This window comes from Dermacentor andersoni, chromosome 4 (assembly GCF_023375885.2).
Source record: "Dermacentor andersoni chromosome 4, qqDerAnde1_hic_scaffold, whole genome shotgun sequence".
Lineage (NCBI taxonomy): Eukaryota > Metazoa > Arthropoda > Arachnida > Ixodida > Ixodidae > Dermacentor > Dermacentor andersoni.
Window position 1 is genome coordinate 51,935,270 of NC_092817.1, and position 10,266 is coordinate 51,945,535.

Genomic DNA, 10,266 nt, shown 5'->3' on the forward strand with positions numbered 1-10,266 from the left:
TTCCAATAATTTTTCTGCAAATTCTAAAAGCTTACACATGGATCCAGATGGCAGGTGGTACACGAGCGAAATCAAGGTGTTCATGCACTGAAGACCAATACATTCATAGCATTCGTTAACTATCTTGAGCTCGGGAATTAAACTATACGACAAACCAGAACGGACATAAATGGCAATTCCGCCTCCTCGTTTTTTCGGTCGATAAACAGAGATACAGTCATATCCAGAAATAGAATCACATTCATCCTCTGTTGTAAACCACGTTTCACTAAAAAAAGAAATGCACGTCAAAGCAGTGTTGCAGTTCAGACAGATACAAACTTACTTCGTCAAATTTATTTCTTAAACTTCGCACATTAAAATAAAGAAAATGAAAGTGGACAGTGGTTCTTTAATGACGCAACATCACGAGAAAATTGGAATTCAAGGGCCGCCATTGTGGTTTAGTAAACATAACGCATGTATTGCTACCACGTATGCCGCCATCACTTCGAGGCTGTAAGACTGACCAGATCCTCCTCACCACGTATGACAACAGCTCGGTCGCCGCTTCTTTTTCGCACCAACACTTTACCGTTTGAGTGCCAGACGTATGCGTATCCTGAGGTCTGGGCCCATTCCTTCGTCTTTGATAAAATAGCACGTGATAGCCGTGTCATATTTTCACAGAAAAACACGTGCCCATGATTTATAAGTGGAGACGCTTATCACGCTAGGTAGGCGAATGGCAGTGTTCACCACAAGGCAACGACGAAATTGTGTGTTAAGATGATGGACGGCCGTAGAAGTACTAGCACAACAGCACGTTTCTTTCAAAGCTGTGAGCGCTTTTCCTAAGCTGAAATTCGTTGCAACCTCCGGTTGCTGGACGCAAGCAATGTAGCAATTATTGCAGTGGTGTTGGGTGATGTGTTTGGGGAGTGGGGTGAAGGGGGCTGACACTCTGTCAGGCATTAATTGCCTTTATGTCTGCCTCCTAGGCGACTGTTCTGATGCCTAAATGAAATACTATGACTTCAAAAAACAATTTCGAAAGTTCAGTCCTCGCGACAAAACACTGCGTTCCTCGCCTGAAAAGTTTGACTCAGAATGACAAATGGGACATGTATGACTCGGTATGTTTACTATCGTTTGTTGGTAGCGTTGCAGGCTTTGGTATTTTAGGGTCAACAAGACCCATGTTCAGCTAATCATCAAAGGTGCTGCGCACGTTCTCATGAATTAGTTTCTTCTGCTTGATTTCGTTAAGTTCACGCAACGTTTTTCTTGCGTTTATAAATAAAATGCGTTGTTACTTGCGCTACTAAGCGTACGAGTGCCACCCAGTTCCTTGTAAGCCAATACTTTTGCTGGTGCGTCACTCCAGACAATAGTCGGTAATTACACTGAAGCTTGTGCCAGCGTATCGTTCAATCTTGATAAATGGCTGTTTGACGTTCTTGACGGGGCAGGTGGCAGGATAAGGCGTGATGCTTTAGGCGCGGTGGAAGCGGCAACACACATTCTCAGAGTCGCAGCGAGAACCCCAGGTGGTCCGAATTTCTGGAGTCCCCCACTACGGCGTGCCTCATAGTCAGATCGTGATTCTGACACGTAAAACCAAATAATTTTTTCTTCCTTTGAGGACCATGTTCAGAAAAGACGCAACTTCTACTGCGCTTCTTAGTCTGCGATGAAACAATGCTATGTGGCGTGTGTTATCACGCCCCTCGCCGGTACCCATCACTTCAACTCAGACCTCCAGCCGGTGTGCACCGGCGTGAAGCGTCTCTTCTGTGTCGGTTATGGCTTGGAGTGGCCTTCACGAATGCCTACTCAGCCCTAATTGGTATGGCTGATAGTCCTGCATGTGATGTTTGCGCATGCGAGGAGAACATTGACCACATATTGTGCCATTGTCCTCAATTTCAAGCACAAAGACAGTATTTGTCCGACACATTGAGGAGACTAGACCATCGTCCTCTGAGTGAACAGACAATATTAGAGCACCGTCCCGACCGATCATCGGCTCAGAAGGCAGTGAAGGCACTTTTGTGTTTTCTCAGAACTTCTGGTTTGCTCGAGCGACTTTAACTGAAGTGCTGTCCGTACACGTACCTACACCTTCTCTCTCCCTTCTTTCTCTTCCCCTTCTCCCTTCCCCCAGTGTAGGGTAGCCAACCAGACTATTGACTGGTTAACATCCCTGCCTTCCTGTATTCTTCTCTCTCTCTCTCTCTCCCCGGTACAGTGCGGAAGTTTAGAGAGAGAGAGAGAGAGAGAGAGAGAAAGTAAGTGTAGGAAAGGCAGGAACACTGTAAATCGATTCGCGTCCTTTTTGCCTCCTAAGGGTGCTTTGCTGTCTGTAACTCACACCCTTACATAACAGTGTAAGGTTGTAAGTTATAGACAGCAAATCCCCCTATAAGGTGCAAATTAGTTTACAGTGAAAAAGGATGTCAACCAGTCAAGCGGTCTGTTTGCTACCCAGCACTGGGGTTAAGGCAAATGAGAATAGAAAGAAGAAAAGCATGAGAGAGCGAGGGTGCACAAGAGGACTATAAACGGTCCCTCAGGCCGGTGAACTTTAAGAACTGCGCTAGTGCACGAATAGCTTTTTGCGACAGTGAAAAATGGGGCAGTCACAGTACCAGAATTTCAGATTCAGAAAATGATTTGCACTCAGCCCGGTCCCAAGTGGCCTGGAGAGAGAGAGGCGATGTACGAGGTATTGAGGACAGGTATACGCAAAATGTGCGCGGTTGGCTCCTGACATCTAGAGGAGTCGCCGGACGGATTATGGGCCATTTGAATACCGAAGGAATGGGCGTTCGTAAACGCCACGCTCAGCCATAAACGATACAGCGAAGTTGCTTTGTAGACTGAGAGGCTAGTTGCACGGCCGATCCGTAACACAGCTTCAGTTTTCAATTTCATGCTGTAAACTTCGTTTTCATATTTTTTTTTCATACAGTAGGCTAACGTCCAATGCACCGGTAAATGAAGGTTATATATTGTTACAAAAGAGGGTACACCGTGTTCACGAGGTGTCACTACTGTACGTCGCTCCCTGCTGTAATGTAATGCAGCCTAGTGTAGTTTCCCACCTAACCATCCGTAACGAGAAAGCTAGATGTCACGCACCGTCATGCTCATTCTCTTTGTTCAGTTTCTCACGGCACAGATGCTATTGTCATACCTATACACCTGTCAACTGATTGCGTCGCGCTTCATTTCAGGCGCATATAACTTACTTCGCGCGAAACATTGTGCTGCGTAATTTTTTTTTCTTTTTCGCTCGGCCGTCTCGTGATCGCGTAAATCTCGTTGAATCGCATTAGGCCGGCTCTCGTGAACGGAACGCCAGGAGCCAGTCGTGATGGGCAACTTGCTGTCGGGGCAGCGCGCGTGCAATATATGGATGCCCGTGCAGGTCAGCGCCGGGATGCACTGACGGCTTCCGCGGAGCCCAGCACCGAGGCACGCCAGATAGCGGGTGACGTTGACGCAAACTTACGGCCGCCTCCTCCGAGCTCGTTAACCTGGCGGGAAGACGCTAATTGCCCAATGCCGGCCTTTGATCCCCGACTGTACGGTTAATGGACCTACGGCGCCTATATTTACGACGATACAGCTCCTCTGCCCCGCGCCCTTCGGCAAGACGCATTGCGCCCCTATATCCGGTGTTTGCGTATTCACACGCGGCCGACTCCAAACGGCGGCCGATCGTTTGAAGGGAACGCAGCCTCATCGCGCCGAAGGCGTCGTAAAAGTTGTCACTGTTTATTACCCTTCGTCAACTTGCGTGGCGTCGCTCTGTCAGCCCTGCGTCAAATAGCGCAGGGCTGTGATTGGCATCCGCTCTTCCTTTATTTGCTTCAACAAATTGTTTCAAAGTACGCAGGCAGTGGAGGGGTCGTAGAAATTGATAAATTTCCCATGCCGCAGGCGCCGCAGTGCAAGGTTATGATGTTTTTTGACCGCAGTTTACGGAAAACAAGCTTTGAAATGTTGTGCGGGCACCGCTTTAATGTATGCAATGCTGAGAGAGGCCTACCGGGCAGCTTCTGCTTTTCACTCTCTATTTGTGTGAGTAGCTAGCTCTAAGACGGCGACGTCACCTCAAGCCGCAGCACCCGCAGTCCTAAGCCAGTGTCATTTGGGCCGATTTCATTGCGTATGTGTGCTGTTCTCATTATACGTATGTATGTTCACCTGACATGTGGATATCTCGGATGTAGCTAAAGGAATACATATAGATGCGCCTTTTAATGGTCCTTAACTCTATGTTCGCCATCCGCTTATCTCATAAAAATGCATCGTTGGCGTCTTTATGCGGAGGCGCGGACTCTTTATCGCATGAAATGAAAGCGCACGAATTGGTACTGAAATACACTCGTTTAAAGTTACGCACATTAAGGCACTGAAGAGAAAGTGCAAGGACACGCATGGGAACATGCCCATTTCCATGAACAAATGAAAATGTGGAAAAGTGTCGGAGGACAAGCAAAAAAAATTCTTGGTATTGCAGGCGAAATGAACAACGCAAATACATGTAACAACAAACCTCATAACACCGGCTCTAACTGCAAAAAATATAGGGAGACGTTTACTTCCTTCACGTATACGAAGATGGTGCTTATGGAATCTATAAAAAAATTTCTTTATTGATGTTCGTAGAAAAGCAGTCGGTAATAAATATCGTCTTGAAAACAGATTACTACCCTTCGCTCTTGTGGGCTTATGAGGCGGTCAGACTTAAATATACGTGTCGCATATATTAACTGCTCTATTAGACAATCGCAAGAGCGAGCTCAGACACGGAGATTTAATGAAAACCTGAGATCCTTCTATTATCCATGAAATATTTTTAAATAGATAGGTGCCCATCTCTGGCACTCCATTGATGATCACGGGCTAGGTGTTTCTTTTTATTAGCGAAAGTGGCTGACGGTATAATAGCTTTGTAAACAGGTCTCGTTGGCGGACCAATGAACATTTACATATTCTAGAAGGTATGTAGTTATCAGCTCGTTGCAAGTTGTGTCATCATGACGGTGTTTTATCTCAGCCGCTGACATGTTTGCTGAGCTAAAACATTCTTGTTTGTTTACTTTCACTCATGCAAAGTGTTCGTTACCAGTTTCCAAGGCAGCCCTGGAGTAGTGAGACATGTCACCTTGCGGAAGTTGCTGTGCTTCTGGCGTTCCAACACTTATGGAAATGTAAGGTGTTCCCAGCCATGTCCGAGAACTTGGTGCAAATGAATAACGCAGGAGCTTCAGCGTGCATTGCAGGGCACGATTCCCGTTTGCATGCACAATGACGACAGAACTCTTGAGAAATGGTGTACGCGCCATATTGGCTGTCCAATCTATGCTCCCTTCCCCCAGTAATTGGCTATTCCTTTAGTGAGCCTTGAATCTCGTGGAAATAGCCTTCGCACACAGTACCCAAGTCTCTCCACAGGAGGATATTTAGAAAAGAACAGAAGGGGCCCCGTTCTGGGGGATCTTTATTCGCAAATTACCGTTTGCTTGCAGCATTCCGGGCTCAAGTAACCATCCAAGACCCAGCAGTATCTTCCATAATCAGTTGGCTCACATTGACGAACACTGTGGGAGAAAACACGGAGCATTCATTACGTGGAAACGCTTGGTAACGCACAAAATTACAAGGGTGGAGTAGCGTGGCGAAGGTACAAGTACTAAATCAGGCAAGAGTTAAGTATATAGCATGGTGAGGTTTGGGTGAATGTGTGTTTAGTTGTGGTGACGAGTGTCAGAGAATAAATGAGGCTTTGGTAAGACAAAGGTAAACTGACGAGGTCCGCTAGATCCCTCAAACTGGTATGGGCTACGTTGATGCCAACGGTACACGGTGTAGTTGTGAAATGAGAGCAGGTTTCAACGAAAATAGATGTCCCCAAATTGGCCCACTACTTCGAGATATTTTTTTGTACGGTGTGTTTTATTACATATGTGCTGTATTATATGTGATCCAAGAACAACAGCCTATCTCGAAGAAATAGATAAGAAATACTACTTTGAGACATGCTGTCACTGAACCTGTCTGTTGTAGTTGTATTCTTGAGCAACTCTTACGTGCGAAAGTCTCGCACAATAGAACGCTAATCACTTGTGCAATGTTGAACGAGTATGAAAAACTGATCTTTGTTGGAAACAGTAACCCTGTGGCCGTGACCACAACGTTGACGCAGTCGTCTATTTTTAAACGCTTTCTTGAAGTTCGTACACGGTATTTTGCTAGATTTGATCCTACAAGTGGAGCTCTCGTCCTTCGTTTGGTTTGGTTTGGTTTGGTGCCTGTGGATATATATAGCACAACCCACTACGGGGATTGGCCATGAATCGGGCGGCAGTGGGTCGAATAAGAATAAATACCTAAACAGGATTTTTTTTACTGAATATGAGATATTAGATGAATTCTAATCGTTAATAATAATTTTCATGCTATAGTATCCTAAAATTAGAAGTTAATATTTTTGGTTTCTTGTTGAGGAAAATAAAACAGTAAAATTAGCGTGGAAGTATCCTTGTTTCCATTACAAAATTCTATATGGCATCACATACGCTCCTACTACAGTGTCCTAGTGCCGACGCCCCCAGAGACAGAATGATAGGTAGCGTATTGGCTAATCCAAGTTGGCGGAAGGGACCTTCTAGAAGCCGTTTTTATGCACGTTGAACCTACGACACTCTATAAAGAAATGATCCATAGTTTCGGGTTCATTGCAGTAAAAACATTTAGGAGAAGGTGCCAAACCAGACCTATGGGAATAGAAATTAAGCCTTGGTATTCGGCAACGCATACGCGTAAATGAAACTTCAAATTTTCTTGTCGCACACCATCTGTGCCAAGGAAATCTGAGGTGCTGAAAATCGGCGTTATCTAATACACATGATCTGGCATGTTCTTCTTGAATGGAAAATTTTTAAATCTTGCAGAAGTGACGTATGCCGAAGGTCTTAGAATCCTCAGTACCGGGCCTTTAAGAGATGCCGCTGCTGGTGTAGGCACGTTCAAACCATCGTGTTCGCCCCGCCCAACATTACCTTTCTATCTTCGGCTTCTACTTTCTTTCCTTTGTGCTAAGTAGCTGACGAGAACTCGACGGCTCAGGCCGTGTCAGGCCAACCTTTCGGGTCTTCTTTAAAAAACAAACTCTTCTCCTTTAAAACAGCACATATACGCATGATACAAGTGTGCTGTTGCGCATACAACTTCTATAATGTGCTCGTCTAGTAGATCGTGCAGCGAACAACTTACTATCTGAACACAGCTCTGCCTTCTCCGGGAACGCAGGTAGCTTTAAAGCATCGCCCGTCTTTCAGCGTCAGGTAGCCTTGCTTCGCATTGCTGTAGCGGAAGCTACATTCACCTGCATGCAGTTGAGAAAATTCGCTGTCATGAAAGGCATGCTGATAGTCTGAACGATCGCAGCTTATAATTCACCAGTCTTGAACGGCAAGGCTTTTTAATGTCGTCATTTGTGAAATGCAGCAAGTGCTTGTGAACACTCGATTGAAATCAGCATTAACATGTACAATAATACTCACCGGGGTTTCTGTAAAATGGATTCGCCAACTAAATAAACCGCGGCCATTGCGAAAGATCACACACTACTGTCGTTTCCATTTTTGTTTGTGGACAGATGGACATTTCACACCCTGTAAAGATACACGTCTGCATCATTTTGCAGGTGTAATTGTTCTTGCAGTTGTAGTACAGTAGCAGGTAACTTAGCAGCCTTCCTTATAACACGCCGCGGCGTTCTTAGTTGTTAGCTCCTCTGTGCCGATAGAGCTTGAGAATAAAACGGGGCGCGTTGGCATGGCTTCTCGGCCCGTCAGCAAGCTAGTGGAAGCAGATATGTGGACGACACTCAGCAGATAATCACTGTGGTATTTTGTAGGATATTCTGAAGGTAACTTTATCGTGATGCTTGACGCATGCTTGTACTTCTCATTTGCTTGATGCTTTATCACGTGGTCGCTCTCAAATGCTGAGGGCTGCTCACGGAGCCAAACAGCTGCACACGGAGCCAAACAGCCACTAGATTGCCATAAGAAATACCCGCAGAGTACATATGACAGCTGTTAGCTAGAATTTAAAAGAAAAACGAGAAACATTTACAAATTGTCACTGGGCATTCAACCAAAATATTACGTAATGGCTGTTATTTACTACAACAGCTCTTTGCGGACATGACCCGGAAATTGTGGCTGGACAAGATCCTTGGCGAGAAGATTGACCAGTCCAGTACACTTGCATTTGCACAATTCATGTTCCCCATAGGCGGCATGAAATGTGACTCTGAGATGGGTATTCTCAAGAGGGTGCTGATCGTTCATAAATTACCTAATAAGTCTTGATTCAATGGCGAGTAACTACATTAGCGATCATTTACTTTTAACGAAAGCTTAAAGAACTTTACGATCTTCTACCTTCTGTATGACAACTACAGGCTTGGAAGGTGCGTGCCCAAGTCGACATCGATTTGTTGGTGTTCTACTACTTGCGCTAGTACGTTCGTACATATCTTCATCTCCAGAATTGATAAATTGTGTCGTGTCAGAAGTTCTACTTACGGATACGGATGCTTAAAAATTTTGTTTCAACGTAGGACAGTCTAAGGGCATGGTTAAAGCTTGATTTCTTGCTTGCTTGCTTGCTTGCTGCCCATTTCATTACACACGTAGAAAGCAATCAGAACACACATCAACATGCGTGTTCGGCCTTTTCTTTCTCCTTTACCGTGTGTCTCTGATGCGCGAAATTAAAAACACACAGTAATACATACTAACAGACCAAGTTGACTTCTTTTTGAAAAGCGTTCCAGGCGCGATAACTTTATTCGACAGGACCATATTTGGCTTCAGAATGAGGAGCATGCATTCGAGGATTTTTTCGGGGTTACAGCTGGTCATAACAACAATGATTTGCTTCTCAACGTCCTGAACCATTGTGCCTAAGAAAAAGCTCAGAACTGTTTAAGATCGATGACTATTGCGGTTGCTGAACCCGCGGGGTGGTCTTTTTTTTTATGCAGTTTTGGAGAAAGGTTCATGAACCGCACAAACCTCCTCATCGACAGCTAGAATATTTCGCTGCTTTTAGCTTGTTTGTATAATTATCTTCGTCGTGGCTTCTTTTTATAAGTCATGGTTTCCAGTCACCGAATCGAGGCTCTTGTTACATTTCGGAAATGTGTAGTGACGTTCTATAATATGCAACCGCGAGAATGAAAGCCTAAGAAAGTTTTTTGACGGCGTAACTAGTTTCTGATTCTACTTTCTGAGGCTGTAGTGACTCTAAATGGGCCGCAGGTTTTCGTCGGCACTCGAGGGTATTATCTCAGGTAAAAGGAAGCCTGTGTGAAGTTCGGAAGCATCACTCACCGTTTACAATGCGCACCTTGGATTGAAGCGACCGTTGAGCAAGACCGGAGATGGCTAGACCGACGTCAGCTATCATGGTGAATACAACGAACGCTACGACAACGCAGTGTCCATTGACCATGCTTGGACGCGAAGGTTCTCTTCTATTCCTCACGTGAAGCACAAGGAAACTGTTTCCGCGGTTATATATGGAAAGCGGTACCTGCGCAACGTGTGCCAGGAGGTGAATTAAGGGCGGTATTAGGCTGTAGCTGCGATTGCCGCATGTGCACGAGGGGACGCAATCGAGCGTTTGCAGCGTGTCGCATTCGTCATCAAAGCGAGATGCCCAACCGTGGCTCGCACTGTTTCCCTATGGGCTTGACTGACATTACCACATTTCGTCATAAAATATAGCCCAGAGTACATATACGCCTTCAATTGTGCAAATGAGCTCGACGAGGCCACGGGCAGTTCAGCGCGGCGGTGAAATCACGAGGGGTCAAACGTGGTGTTCTAGGGCGCGAAGACTGTCACTCTCAAAAAGCGCCGAGATTTAGTGGCTGCGTCGTGACGGGTCGCCAAACCTCGTTAGTTCACATTGACAGAGCTAAGCGACAAATGCTCACTGACGTCTATTCGTATCTAGGGGATTCGAAATTCGCCGCTCGTAATAAGCATGCGGGGCTGCAGTCCAACCGAAAGAGCTAAAATAACAGCTCAAGACGACGTCCATTTAATTAGAATGATTTGAGGGATGTGAGATAAGTTGGAAGGAGGTGCTCAAACCACGAAGTTTGGCATGTAAGACGGGAAAGCCAAACGGCAAAACAAATTTTTCAGAAGGAAGGAAGGCGCTGCGCTTGTAACTGAACCTGTGCGTATT

General features: G+C 45.5%; 1 long non-coding RNA gene across 1 annotated transcript; it reads right to left on the reverse strand.

Annotated features, from left to right (window-relative positions):
* Positions 1-5,469: 5,469 nt before the first annotated feature.
* Positions 5,470-9,660, reverse strand: LOC126537157 (uncharacterized). Its single transcript, XR_011893600.1, has 3 exons — positions 9,402-9,660; positions 7,270-7,381; positions 5,470-5,594 (listed from the first exon to the last, which is right to left on the reverse strand). It is a non-coding gene; the product is annotated as an uncharacterized lncRNA (long non-coding RNA).
* Positions 9,661-10,266: the final 606 nt, after the last annotated feature.